The 14,594-nt window shown below is 40.2% G+C and overlaps 1 protein-coding gene across 3 annotated transcripts in view; it reads right to left on the reverse strand.

Annotated features, from left to right (window-relative positions):
* Positions 1 to 14,594, reverse strand: part of GRIK2 (glutamate ionotropic receptor kainate type subunit 2) — a 420,597-nt gene that overhangs the window by 399,372 nt on the left and 6,631 nt on the right. The window lies entirely within an intron of this gene.

The raw sequence follows: 14,594 nt of genomic DNA on the forward strand, positions 1-14,594 counted from the left end.
CTCTTTTCCTCTATGGTATCTAAAGGTTTCCAATTATTTCATCCATATATGAAGACTGTATTGTTTCTTAGCCTTCATTATCTTAATCTCCAGTAATGCCGCAATAACTCTCTGACATCACTTTCTATATTCTCTGACCATGCATGTTATAGAGAACATAACATATGGATGGCCATAAAGAAACATTTTTTCCAACACACACTACCTGTATCCAACACAGTCTACTAGTCAAAATGTAAGGGAAAGAAAAGGAAACAAGGCAAACGTGGAATAATTCTTACTCTGATTTCTCCCACTTTCCACTTATACATACTTAGGGACTCACAAAGCCAAAAGCAGCACTAGTGTCCGGACCTTTCTTCCTTAAATGTATGTAACTGCCAAGGGGCTGGGAACCAGAACACTCCCCGACAATGAATTACATAGTTTTCTTCTTTATTATTTGTACTTCCTTTCATCTGTTTTAAACAACCTACCTGAAAACATACCAATTACAATATTCTTGTCATTTGCATTTTGAAATTCTTAATAAAATTTCTTCTTATGAAAGATGGGATTACACCTGCACTAATTCTGATAAAGAGGTAAAACGGATGTCATGAATCACAAAAGCCCAGTTCAGAGAAAAAGACACTGATATCATCATGTGAAGTTACAGTTGTGCCTGAAGCCCGTTACTTCAGACACTTGCAGCACATCAAAGGAATTTTTTTTTTTAAGTGGAACTTAAGTCCATTTGAAAAGTTTTGTCTCACGTGCTTACTCTTTGTATGACTGACCACAGCGTTTGCATAAGACACATAAACACAAAAAAAGTAGTAATAAAATATTTGATTGCTACTGAAAGATTACCTATAAAAAAGATAACATGTACTGCAAGCACAATAACTTTATTAAAAAAAATAGGCTAACACTTTTTATGGAAGAATTTTATATATTAGTCCGAGTTCTGAAATAACCTTTGTGTTCAAAAACTCTTGCCTGTCATGTAAATAAACCTAAATGAATTTCTTAAAAATCTGATGTTCTGTTGAAAGGCAACTCATTTCTGAAGAATATAAAAAAACTTAAGAGAACTAATTATAAAACATGAGCTAATTATATTTTTAAAAGCAAAGCACTGTAATCCACTGCACTTCCAGCTCACTATCACTGCAAATATAAAATATTGTACTTCAGATAGGGCATTTCAGAACTCATAAGGAATCTGAAAATCTCAGTATACTCCTGTCCTTCGACAGTCCTGGCAGAAAATCCTTTTGTATAACAGCACAATAATCTTCAACATATTTCATTAACACCTAGACTAGCCCTTTCCATTTTTCCTCTCAATTTACTTAGCACAAACAGCTCAACTATATTTAGGGTGACACCAAAGCCAATGTTTTCCAGTTTTCAGCAGTTTTATTTTCTGCCAAAGTAGATAAAATGAGCTTCCATGGATTATCTCAGCTTCAGACCTAAATGAACTCTAAAACATAAGCTAATATTTAGTCACTTCCTTCAGCTTCTTTTTTTTTTAAATACAGTTCAACAGGACAATTCGTGGAAGTAAAATCCATTCTGGTTTTCTACCTATTAACCATATTTGTGAAGTTATCCATGTGGATAAGCTTTTGTGGAAATTGTGCCTAATCAGATATGGAAGTAATGAAGACTCTTCTGTCTCCTCAGGCTTTCCCCTAATTGTTCAAAGAGCTACACGCTGATCCTCGGCACATCACAACTCCTTACAATGGAGGCACAGAAAATTAAGGCCCCAGGTTTGCTGCAGTGCTGTAGTTTTAGGCTACCCAGCTAAGAAGAAATTAAACTGTAGCAGAAATTGACCTTTAATATGATTTACGGTACTGCTAGTCACACACAGTAATATTAGCATAATTACCTCCTCTTACAAAGGTAGTGAAAGTAAGTTTCTATGGGTCTCACACAGAGGCAGATGCACTCTCTAAATGAGGATTTACCCTACGCTAAGAACATAGAATCATAGAATTGTTGAGGTTGGAAGGGACCTTTAAGATCATCGAGTCCAACCTTTAGCCTACCCTGACAAGAGCCACTTCTAAACCATGTCCCTCAGTGCCCCATCTACCCTTTTTTTAAACACCTCCAGGGATGGTGAATCCACCACCTCCCTGGGCAGCCTATTCCAATGTTTAATAACCCTTTCAGTGAAAAAATGTCTCCTAATATCTAATCTAAACCTCCCCTGACGTAACTTGAACCCGTTTCCTCTCGTCCTATCACTTGTCACCAGGGAGAAGAGATCAGCCCCCATCTCTCTACAACCTCCTTTCAGGTAGTTGTAGAGGGTGATAAGGTCTCCCCTCAGCCTCCTCTTTTCCAGGCTAAACAACCCCATCTCCCTCAGTTGTTCTTCATAAGGTTTGTCCTCCAGGCCCCTCACCAGCTTTGTAGCCCTTCTCTGGACACGCTCCAACACCTCAATGTCCCTCTTGTAGCGAGAGGCCCAAAACTGAACGCAGTACTCGAGGTGGGGCCTCACCAGTGCCATTACTCCAGGCAAACTGAGTTGACATGCTAACAAGTATTATTTCCACGTTCTTAGTGGCTGGGGAGGTATAAGGTGTTGAATGTATAAGAGCACATACATATCACAGAATTGCAGAATGATAGGGCTTGGAAGGGACCTCTGGAGATCACCTAGTCCAACCCCCCTGCCAGAGCAGGTTCACCTAGAACAGTTTGGGTCCATCCAGGCAGGTTTTGGCTATCCCCAGAAAGGAGACTCCACCACCCCTCTGGGCAGCCTGTTCCAGTGCTTTGCCACCCTCAAAGTAAAGAAGTTCCTCCTCATGTTTAGGTGGAACTTCCTATGTTCAAGTTTGTGCCCATTACCCCTCATCCATAGCTTCATTCACAGAATTTAGTTTTTCTTTCTTAGGGTAGCAAGTTCTGAATTGTTGTCTTCTTTTTCTGTAATAACTGTGCTTGACTTTGTGTGGGTTTTGCTGAATTTCATAGCTTCTTTCTTGATTTTTTTTTTTGTTTTCGTGACCACTTTGAAAATATTCATGAAGATCACACCATGTGAGAACAGATTCTGCCACCTTCACATCTCTTCGCTATCCCATGCTCACACTACTTGTCAGGAAGCAGATGGATAGTCCTTATGAATCCTTCCATCAAAGACCCTTGATGCACCCTCAGGCAATTCTAGTTTATGTTAAAGACAACTCCAGCAAAGGAGACATACTCCCACTTTTGTTTGTCTGGTTGGTTTGTTTTTTTCCCCAGCATTTGGGGTACCACAGCAGGAAGATGTATGTATGTGCACACATTCACACAGGGCTGTACTTGTAAGACTATTGCTGCCCAGTTCCTTTGTTCGAGTCACAAAGATACTGTGTCACTCTGAAATGAGCGACGTTGGTTTTGGTTTTCACTGAATAGAAGCAAAAAAGCAGAACAATAAGTAATGACGGAACTTATCACCAAAAGCCTAATAATCTATTAGTGAATCTAGTGAAAATGTTGCTGTTTACTTCTGTAAGTATATAACCAGAGTGGAGCAGACGACAAAGAACTTTTAATTTTTTGTCCTTATAACCATCAACTGGGTGCTGATGAGTAAGAAACCAGTACATAGTACAACGCCAAAGAAGACAGGGATTTTTTTGAATGGTCTGTGGTAACAGGAAAAAGGCTTCCAAAAACATGTGTTGCAACTTTCTTACAAACTAGAAGACAACAGTCAGAAGAGTAAAGGAAATCCACGTGAACAGAACTCCCATGCCCACAAGACAGCTAGACACAACAATTTTATCCAACTCAAGCATATTCCCATGAATGAAAGGAGTGGAAAATGCTCTGAAAAGCAACCCACACTGTTTATATGAGAAAATGGTATAGTCTTACCGTAAGTTCCAACAAAAGCAATGTTTAATGAATGTTAATGATCACAGAATGATACAAATGCATAGCTAAATTTGAAATCTCCAACGTCTAGACACAAAAGGTCACAAATAGGTAACACTGAAGATGTTGTGACTAGCTAATGTTGATTTGATCTTTAAATGTGATTTTTCATTGTTTAGGTAGGTTTGAAAAGACATAAGGAAATCTGATTTAATACATTTTTGGACACATTTTTCTTAGCCATATCACAGTCACACAGTAAGTTTCTGCAGGCATATTGAATGTTGTGAATGATAGAGTCTGCCAAGATCTGAAGAGATAAGCCTTAATAACAGTCATATTTTATAGTTTTTCCTTCTCAAGGACATCCAAACAAATACATATAGCAGTACTGAAAGGAAGTCACATGTATCTTTCACAAATTTCCATTTTCTTCTCTCAGTTGCTTACAGATGAGGCATGCACAGGGCTTACCACTTCCCTGAACTGACCTCATCTATGTTTCCTTCAAGGCTAAGAAAAGATCCATTTATGCCCTGATTTGATTATTTCACTATGTTTCTGTTCTTTATGTAAACATTGTATTCGATATCCAATACCAAGCAACAGGATTTAACTGAGCAAATTCCTACCTTACAAAAATAAAGCTATACTATCTTTTTGGTGTTATTGGATCTTTTTGTCAAGTATCATCTTTATGTTTGGTTTTGACTGAATAGAAACAAAAATCTTACTATTTTCACCATTATATATGGTTAATATATATATTATTACCTTTGTAGGTAAATTGCTTATCCTCACCCCCCATTAACCCCTCCCAATTCATTTCTGTGTTGTTTGTTCATCACTTATGGATTTTAATTCATCTGCATTATTATTCTCAAACCTCCTCCATCCTGCTTATCAACTTCTTCCCTCCCCACCCCCAGAAAAAGCCTGAAGAGAATAGGGTAGTCAGGGATATCTGGGAGCATATCTAAGTAGTCCAGTGTCCAAAATAGATCAGCATCTACCTATCCAGGTAGGAAGGCAAGTACCAAAAAAGCTGTTAGCCAAAAAAAAAAATAAAAATAAATAAAATCACACTGCTCTGAAAATGGACTGACTCAAAAGCATAGTGGTTAAAAATTAGCAAGACATGCTCTCTTAGTACTTAACAGATCTTCTTTCAAAAGGAAGAATTACACACTTGCTGTCAAATTAGCCAGGATCAGTCACTGGCCTTACCTTTCCATTTTGCACAGTAATCTTTTCAGATACCAGCTGCAGGGAGTGAAACATCAAAAGCTTATTGCTACATGGACTAGAAAGAAGCATGTATGGGTGCCATATAGCACCAGAAAGACTAGATTTTTCAAAGCATGAAAAAAATAAATATCTTTTAAAATGCATAATGATTAATTGGAAAAGGCAGCTGGTTTAGGGTCCTTTTTCAATTTGAATACATGTTTTTTTAGTAAGCCATGAAAACCATAAACATTGTTGAACATTAAAAATCAGATAAGCAATAATGTTACAAATTAGATTCCCGAAGGTTCAGTCCCGATATCGGTCCTTGTTAAGCAGCACAATATGAAGCAAGAATAATGAATTTTAACATAATACTCAAATGCATGCTGATAATTTCTTAAAGGTTCTGTATGATTTCTTTGAACAAATTTCAGTTATTGAAATGCATAAAATGTGAACATACATGCTCCCGTTAATAAATATAAAACCAAAAATTACTATGATGAAGCATTTTAAAAGAAAATTAATTCCCCTGATTTAGAGTACTCTGTATGATTTTCATTTCCCTAATGTACCTTTTTACCTAATTCCTTAATGAATAAGTAACGTGGAATTTCTTTTAAAGATTTCCTGCCTTGTAGGATAAATGTTGCAGAATAACAATGAAGTTACTGCTTTAGAAAATACTTTCCTCTTACAGAATATGTAATCTGCATGTTCTTTACCGTTATTTACATACACTTGTACGTAGCGCAACATTTCTGATTGTGTTGCAGTGTTTCATCAGTGAAACAAGTTGTATTTCTACATGTACTAATGAACTAAAGTATCTTTAACCAATGAGTATACCCTATCCAACTTAAAAAAAATACACCAGCCAAAATAATTCTCTGTTATGTTGAATGTGGTTTATAGTACATTGCAAATATTGTTAATGGCAATAAGTGAATGACATATTTAAGTGTAAAAAAGCATAGTGCAATTTTAAAAGGTAATTTTAAGGGAAGAGATAATATCTTTTAAAAGATAATTTTTAAGGGATAAGGGGAAAAAAAAAAAAAGAGACGACAAATTCTGGAATGAGATCCTTAGCTAATGTAAACCAACACAGATGGTTTGACTGAAAGAGCACTGTGTCATTCAGTGTCGCTATGGACCTAATAACACATCTTAGGAAGAATATCACCAACTCATCCAGGCAATGACTATACCTAGGATAAACAGAAAATTCCCGTGGACTTTAACATAATTACTTAATTTTAGAATTAGAAAGATCTAAAACATTCTTTTTCTAAACAATGTCCTGGAAGGTCTGATTCTTACTTCATTTTGTACTAACATAAGCAACCAACTTACTTAAATGGAAAGTTAGAGGAGAATCAGACCTAAAGTATGCCATAAGTTATCTTATTTCAATAATTGATCCATAAATTGTAGTTGTGAATAACTACATATCAGAAACCTTATGAAGCACACACAGATTTCATATCATCTGTAGTGTAAAACTAAAAACACACTAACATAAATCAACTTAGCACTAAACTATCAAGGATTGTATTTCTCTGATAATCTAGGTAGTTGGTATTGACTAACAATGGCGCACTGACTGAAAATATAGGTAGGAATAGAAGATTTGATTGGTCTCCAAGTAAAATAACTGCTTTCTTCAAGGTTTTACAATGTGAACTGTTGAGGCAGGACTAAAAAAAAAAGTGAAAGTTATAAATTTTACTATGGTGAGCTACAAGACTCAGATTTTCTTGTAAATGTTTCATGCTTATGGGTGTAATTATTTTTATTATGGACTGTTCGGTAAGTTGTTTTGTAATTACACAACTTTTAAATAACAGCATAAATGTGAGCTGATTGATCCAGCTGACACTTGTTTAGCTCCTGAGCTGATTGAAATAGCTGGTATATATTTAGCTCCTAGAGAACGACAAAAGCCCAAATGGATGGCAAGTTCAATTATAAAGTAATCCTTAATAAATTTACCCAGATTATTACCTACTAAGTGCGCATATGCACATGAATGAGCATTTTAATAAAAGTGTTTTAAATTCAGTACCAGTTACCTTACGACAAAAACCACTTTAAAGTAATAGCTACTTTTATATTCCAAGAAATGCAACACTTAATTTGAAATATTTTACTGGAGATACAGAAAGAGCTAAATGCGAAGGTGGCACACTCTTCCAAATCTGAAGTAGTCCTGCATCTTTTGAAGCAAGCTTGATGAACTTTACTTACTTTACAGAAGTTTACTCAGTAATCAATTAAACACCTACATTCACAAACAGGTCCTTCTTTACAGGACTGATTATGTTCACCCATTGTGAAAACAAGTACCACTCATTTGCTGGTGAGCTTTTAGCAGAATGAGCAGTTACTGTTTCAGCTTTTTTCTGTATTTTAGTATCAGGAACAAGTTGTTGAGACATTGACATATTTATCTTTCCCTTTTAAATTCCTACCTGAGAAACTCAGTTCGGTATGTGGTAATAAACCTGGGGAGAAAACAAAAATCCCTACTCGATCCACTTTCACTTCCTCCATATTGCTGATGCCATGAAAGGCAAAGATCATCCAGCCTAACTTTTGCCATGTAAGAGTTGTCCAGCCTAAACCGATCTCATCTGATTCTTCTGCCTCCTTCACTTTCCAAATACTGCAGAGGAGGCCTAAGATTTGGCTTGGACTAAAAGTTTAGTTTTTAGACAGAGATGAGGCCTTTCAGAGTTTTTAATTTTTCATGCAGTTTCCCAGAAAGTTAGAGAAGCAAAGACTTTCCAAAAATGACCGGAAAAATATCAAAAAGAGGAATGTTTGTTTGAATGTTATGTAAGTAATCATTTTCTGTCTCAGTTATTTAAAAAAATAAGAAGAAAGAGGAAGTGAGGGAAGGGATCAAATGATTCAAGGTGCAAAATTTTTGGTGGGGGTGGGGGGAGGGGAAGCATTGTTCTTTCAAAATTATTTTGTCCTTCCTGAAGACACCATTACTTTTTTTCATTCATCTGTAAAAATGCAGAATGGATCATTTAGTCCTTTAAGATTTAGCTACACACATTGAAACCAGATATAGTGTTTATATAATTAGAAAACATCAGAGGCGCCCAGAAAAATGTTAAGATAGAAGAAAGTAAGAGAAAAAAGCCATTATACATTGAATTAAAAAACTCTTCAAGTCTCCTGAACAACAGTTCCTGACAGCAGAGTAAGCAAGCTTTCCCCAGACTGCTCTTCTGTCAGCATTACAGACTCTAATACAAGAATTAGTGACTCTAACAATCAGGGGTTTTTTTATGCTGAAATATTGACAGACATTTTAAACATTCCTAGTTCAGCTGACTTTTAAATCTAGATAACCATTTTATTGAAAAATGAGTTTTTAAAGAGTTTGGGACCAGAAATACAAATAAAATAAAACAGATGTGCAGCTAATGCGAATGAATGTATTTCCCCAAACATAAAGATTAAATTCTGTAAGAGCCATAAATGAATTGACCTTCTGATGCGTTGATAACAAAACATTGTTATCTAAGGACAAACATTGTTATCTAAGGACTACAGTGTAGTTGTGCTTTAAAATACCCCTACTGTAGACACCAGCCACAATACTAACAGAGAACCTGTTTTTCTATACCCCGGGCAGAAACGACTAGAAATGGAAAAAGTATGAAAAAATGTATCATCTAAAAATGTGTATTTCTTTTGAAAGATACAGCAAAGCTACCAAACGCATTCCTAGATGAGTTACTCTATTTCAAGAGCATTTTGGAGGGACTACAGAAGAATGATGTTTAAGGAAATCTCAATCCAGGCTAATCCAAATCACTTGCAAATTTTGAGCCAAGTGTATCTTTGCAGGATATGTAAAAAGAGCATTTTTCAGCATCACACCCACGGGTCACTTCTAATTTTTGCCCAAAGGGAAAAAAAAAACTTTATGGTTTTAGTTCGTTAAGAATTACTTTTTAAGGAAATTGAGAATACATTTTTTGAACTTCTGTTTACCGTTTTAGATAGTATTACAATACCATCTAGTTTCTCCAGAGCTGGCTGACCTCCAGTAATTGGAATAATGATCATTACGTGTTTGTTCTGTACTCTTTACGCTACTGAAAGCTGTGGCTGTTTAAACTGAAGGCACTATATAAACCTAAGACTATTATTACTGTATAATAAAGGAACCAAAAGACTCGGAAGGGAAAGGCACAAAATTATAAGTATTAATATGATAGTGGTCTGATTCTCTGTATTCCAATTCAGATATGACAGCATAATGAGATTATGTTATCATAGTACTTGATCTAATCTTCCAACATACATTACAGCATAACATTATAAAAAGCTTATTTGGGAAACATCGATTTGCCTTGCAGATTGAGGAGTATGGAAATAAGACACCTTCTAGTTTCTCTTTTGCATTATTGACAGAACTTCTAGTAATTGTTCCTCTGGAAGAGATTAAAGAGGATGAAGGTTAAAACTTAGAAACAGACAAGGTAAATAAATTAAGTAGGGGACAAAGACCTGCTAATGTTGGCAATGACTACAAATATTTGGTTTAATTTTTTCTAAATCGAGGGGATTTTCTCTCGTGTAAAATAAAATAATAAAAAAATATCTAATATGTGAGTTCAGAAAAATCTCTTTTTCTCTGGTTTCTTATCTCTGTTGACAGAAACTATTTCATTCAGCGACCACATTTAAGTGGAGAGGTATTACTTGAACTTTGCATCACTTCAAAAGACAAGTAGCAGTCAGTAAGAAGCGAGTTATACTTCTCAGCATCCACTCTATCGGACAATTGTGTGAAAATCCTTTTACAAGGCTGTTGGCATTCCAAACACTGGGTGAAAGGATCTGAGGATATTCCAGAAAGCCCACACGGAGGAAAGCTTTCTTAACCTACATTAAATCTTGATAATGCAATAATGAGTCTTTTAAAAGGATAATTCTAATTCCCCTATCTAGTGCAATAAAGACTGTATACAGCTAATCTGCTTTGCCCTTTCAATTAAACTCGTCCAGGACGTTCTATGTAGTCAGCACCCTGAATGAGTCATTAAAATTCTCGTTCTGTAAGAGTTGTGTGCAGCGCACCGTTGTTTCTAAATTCCATTAAATCCAAATGGTCTTTATCGCCCCATGACCACTGTGACTTCAATCAGCCAATTTAATTACCTTACAAAATTGTCAGCAGAAGCAGCAAAGAAAAACAGGAAGGGCTGTGACGTTATCAAATTGAAATCTTCCTCTGTGCTGTTTAATCTAGACCAGTCAATAACAATGCTTCTCACCTACTTGCTGCCTTCCCGAGGCTCTTAACCTTACTCTTCTTTCAAAGATTTCTGTTGTTGTTTATAAGACTGATTTTGAACGCCTCTCCGTCAGGATGTTAACACATATTGAAAGCTTCTTGTCCTTGGCAGTAAAATTTTCATTGGCTCTAAATACTGGAATTACCAAGCCACGGACTTCTGAGAGCTACCACAATTGTTTATATTGCAGATTTTCATCGCACTCTGGATCTGAAGGCAGACTGCCTTTCCCACTAAAACCAGATACGTACGTTTTCTCCTTTCTTAAACACAGGCAGAAAGGTTACCTCCTTCTGCTTAAAAGGGTGTCAGTGCGAAATCCAAAGGAAAGAAAGTGTACATCCAGGAGAGCCAATGCAGGTCCAGCCCAGGAAAACTCTACATGATTAACCAGCAGGTATCTTTCACTTCACTTTGTCTCGTACACATTTGCACAGAGTTAGCTCTCACTGCTGTTCCATGCCTTTGCTGGTTTTAAATGCTACTACGCTAAAAATGGTCACCTGAATCCCAGAAACGCCTGGTTCTACACCCACTGGCAACGGCACAAGCAGTGGAAGCAATGAGCCGGCCTCTTTGCTGGTTTTGTCACGCTCCGTCTCGTAAAAACGATTATATGGAGATAAACTCATTCTGTTTCAGCTAAAGGAGCTCAGCTAAGAAGTACGTCAGATGAAACCTGGGCTAAATCTTCACGGAGGAAGACTCCAGTGTATGGAGTTGAGAAATTATGTTGTTTTTTCTTAAATAGCAAATATTACACGATCATATACAGCTTTGTTTTACTATTACTATTATTATTATATGGAGGGGAAATGGCTAAGCTTTGTAAGAGTTTGGTGTGGAGGGTTTTTTAGGGAAAAAAAAAAAGTCAGTAGCAGGAAATGTTTCTGGTAAGAGTTCAGAACTCCCCCTTCATTCTTTGAAATGCGTTTCCATCTCTCTTTTGGCTTTCTTTTTCTTTTAAGCTGGAAGAAGACAACCCCCTTCCTTTATAGTTCATTGTGACCCACAATATTCAGCTGCCTTCCTCTGCTTGAAGTCAGGCAACTCTAAAGCAACAGGAAGTCGAGGCTACAGACATGGGCCTCTACTTTTCTTTACCCTTCTTTTTGAATGTGCCGAAGAAAAAAAGATATCTCATAAAATAGGAAACACTTATCAGACCAGTGCCCCCCCCCTACGGTGGAGGGCTTTAGTCTTTCACCACACTTCCACGAATAATGAGTTACCTGACAGACAATGAGAAAAGGCAACGGCCAAACCACTTTCACCTTCTAATCACCGGTCCCTCTTCACACCTTTGCTGTAGGAAAGACAAATTTCTTGCGGCAGCAGAGACAAGGCCCGAAACAGGAAATTTAAATAAAGGAGGATATTTTAGAGTGCTCCAGATTTCAAAGAGCTGACGTTCATACCCCGCGTAGATAAGAAAATAAGGGTTTTTAACAGCCCGGCCCCTTACTGCCTTGGGCAAGGGAAGGGGAGGGTTTTTTGGAAACGCAGGTGAGCAGTTACTGATGGTTAACAGCTCTTAATGGCTTGTTAATTCAGCCTCGCAGAGCAAAGTGCTGGGATGCGCCCAGGGAGGCAAAAGCAGAAGCGAGGGGGTTTAAGCAAAGGTGGTAAGGCGGAGGCCAGCCCTGGGCCGGAGGCGGCTCGGCTCGGCTGGGCTGGGCTGTGGATCTGCTGAGCCGCCTGGTGTTTCTGGGGAGCCGCTGCCCCGGCCGTGCTCTTACACAGGAGCAGTGCATCAGGAAGCTATGAAACGTGATCCCCGATAACGGAGCGGATCTGTCGGGATCTGTCGGCAGTCACGTATTTTGGCTTTCGTATGCTGCCAAGTGATAAGGAAAAGGTTTCCATCACACTTAGCACGGCGGAGAGACAAATACTAGGCTGCTGTTTTCCTCCCTCGTCAAGCTGCGATCTGTCCTTTCATCCGCAGCAATGGTTTAGGACTGTTCCCCTCTGGAACCCTCGAGTACCGTGGGCACAAGCCTCAGCCTTAGCGTTTCCTGGGCTTGCTTATGGGAAGCTATTCCGAAAGGGCAAGAGAGGGAGCTATGCCACATGCCCCAAAGCAAGGTGTCATTTATGAATCGATGCCCAAATGCCACGTTGCCCTACTCCAGCAGCAGGCGTCCAGATGCCTGAGCGAGTGCTGCTGGGGAGGGAATTATGCCATCGTACCAGCCTCTCCCCGTGTTTGCTCCATAAGGCGCTGGCAAAATTAACCCCCCGCATTTGACAGATAACCCAGGCGGCTCGACTTCCCTGTGTGGTTGCTAAAAGGTAGCTTGAGAGAGAGAGAAAGGACATGCTGGCTAGTCCCAACAATGAGAGAAGCCGTGGGAAGGACAATGCGAATCCATGGTGGTTAATTTGCACAGGAGGAATGAGGGGGCTGGAGCTCTGGCAGGCTTCAAGCTCTCCCCTGTTGCCATAGCGCTGCTGGCTGAGGAAGAAGAGCGGGGGCTGGCAGGCTGCCTTCTGGAGGGAATCTCCTCAGCTCTCGCTTCTCCTCGGGAAGGACCCCACGGGAAGGCACCAGCATCCCGTCTTCCTGGTCGCAAGGACATCCCGAAGGGACAGATAGCACAGGAATCCGGAGGGAGCGGCGGGGAATTCCCCTTTCAGAAACAACCAAAGCTTTTCCACAGCTCGCTCCCTGCTCCTTCCCTCTTCCCCGCCATGCCCTACACAGAAGCAGAGATGTCAGCCTCTGGGGAAGGAGCGGGATGTTCTTTCGCGGTCAGAGGCAGAGTCACTCTTCACCCGGACTAGGCTAAATCCAGACTCCTTAAAACAGAGATGTGCAACAGGCCCGGCCGAGCAGGGAAAAAGTCTTCCTCGCTCTCTCTTGCGTCTAACATTTTCCATACTAAAATAAAGTAACCAACCGCTCCCTACCTACTTCTAAACCTCAGAGGTGGGTTGGCGACAATTCTTTTCGAAGACAAGAAAAAGCACGCGGTGATTCAGAAGCGGACTCATACTTCGCTGCTACAAACAACGGAGTGAGCACAACCCGTTCACCGGCTGTGGGACCAAGGGGCAGTTGGGAAGGGGAGTTAGCCTAGAAAAATACACGCATGCACGACCATGTCACTGGGCGCCGGAGTCCCGCTGCACCACCCTTCACTCTCGGGATTATTTGTTATTCCAAGCATAATCAAAACGCTGCTCTCAAGGGCTATCTCCATAGGGACACTGGACTAACAATTCAGAGAGAATGGTAATCTAAAGGAGGAAAGCCCACCTCTTGCTAATGGTGTGGCCGGGAATATGTTTGTTGACATAGCTGCCTTTGAAAGTAATTCAGACTCCTAGAAACCGACCCTCGGCACCAGTCGTGAATCCCGGCTCGTGGAATGACAGACAGCCTGACAGTGCCAGGTTACAGACAGCGCTAGCACTGATTTCACGGCCATGATTATGGATCAGACTGAATGCAAAATAAACCCCGCAATGATATACGGACCCGTTTAGCCATGTCCAAAGAAACGAGCATTCCTGAAGACGGTTGCTAAGAGCAACATGCCTTAAGCACCACCTTTAGACCAGATGGAAGCAGAAAATAAGTACTACTAGGAATTCAACACACGAGATCGGTAACAGCCTGGCGACTTTTTAAACATTACCCACCTTCCCCTCCACACCAAAGTGTGTGCGGCAGGGTGGGGGGATTTAAACAAAATTAGATACAAACCAAGCCACTAGTCCCAGGCGAAGACAAGAGCTTTCAGTGCCCCGCAGAAATGGATGTAGCGGCTGCTACAGCTTATCGCGACCAGCGCGAATGCGGGAGACCCTCGCATCCTCCCTCCAACCGCACTGTCGATAGGCACAGAGGATGCCGTTTGCTGGGGAAGCAACTTTCGGCCTGTCCCCCGCCCCCGCCGCTCCCGGCGGCGGCTCCCGCGGGGCGCTGCGCTCCACCCGCTGTGCCCGGGCAGCCCGGAGGGCGCGGGGTTCCCGCCGTGGCTCGCCCCGGAGGGCTTCCCCGGGCAGCACAGCCCCCCTCGGGCGTGGGGTTAACTTTCGTCTCCGTCCTGCCCTTCCTTACTGCGAAACTTCTACAAGGGATGCAGTGGCTGCAATTCCTCCCTCGCCTGCTTTCTTAGACACACGTACACACGCGCTCATGCCCAGGCA

This window comes from Larus michahellis, chromosome 3 (genome assembly GCF_964199755.1).
Source record: "Larus michahellis chromosome 3, bLarMic1.1, whole genome shotgun sequence".
NCBI lineage: Eukaryota > Metazoa > Chordata > Aves > Charadriiformes > Laridae > Larus > Larus michahellis.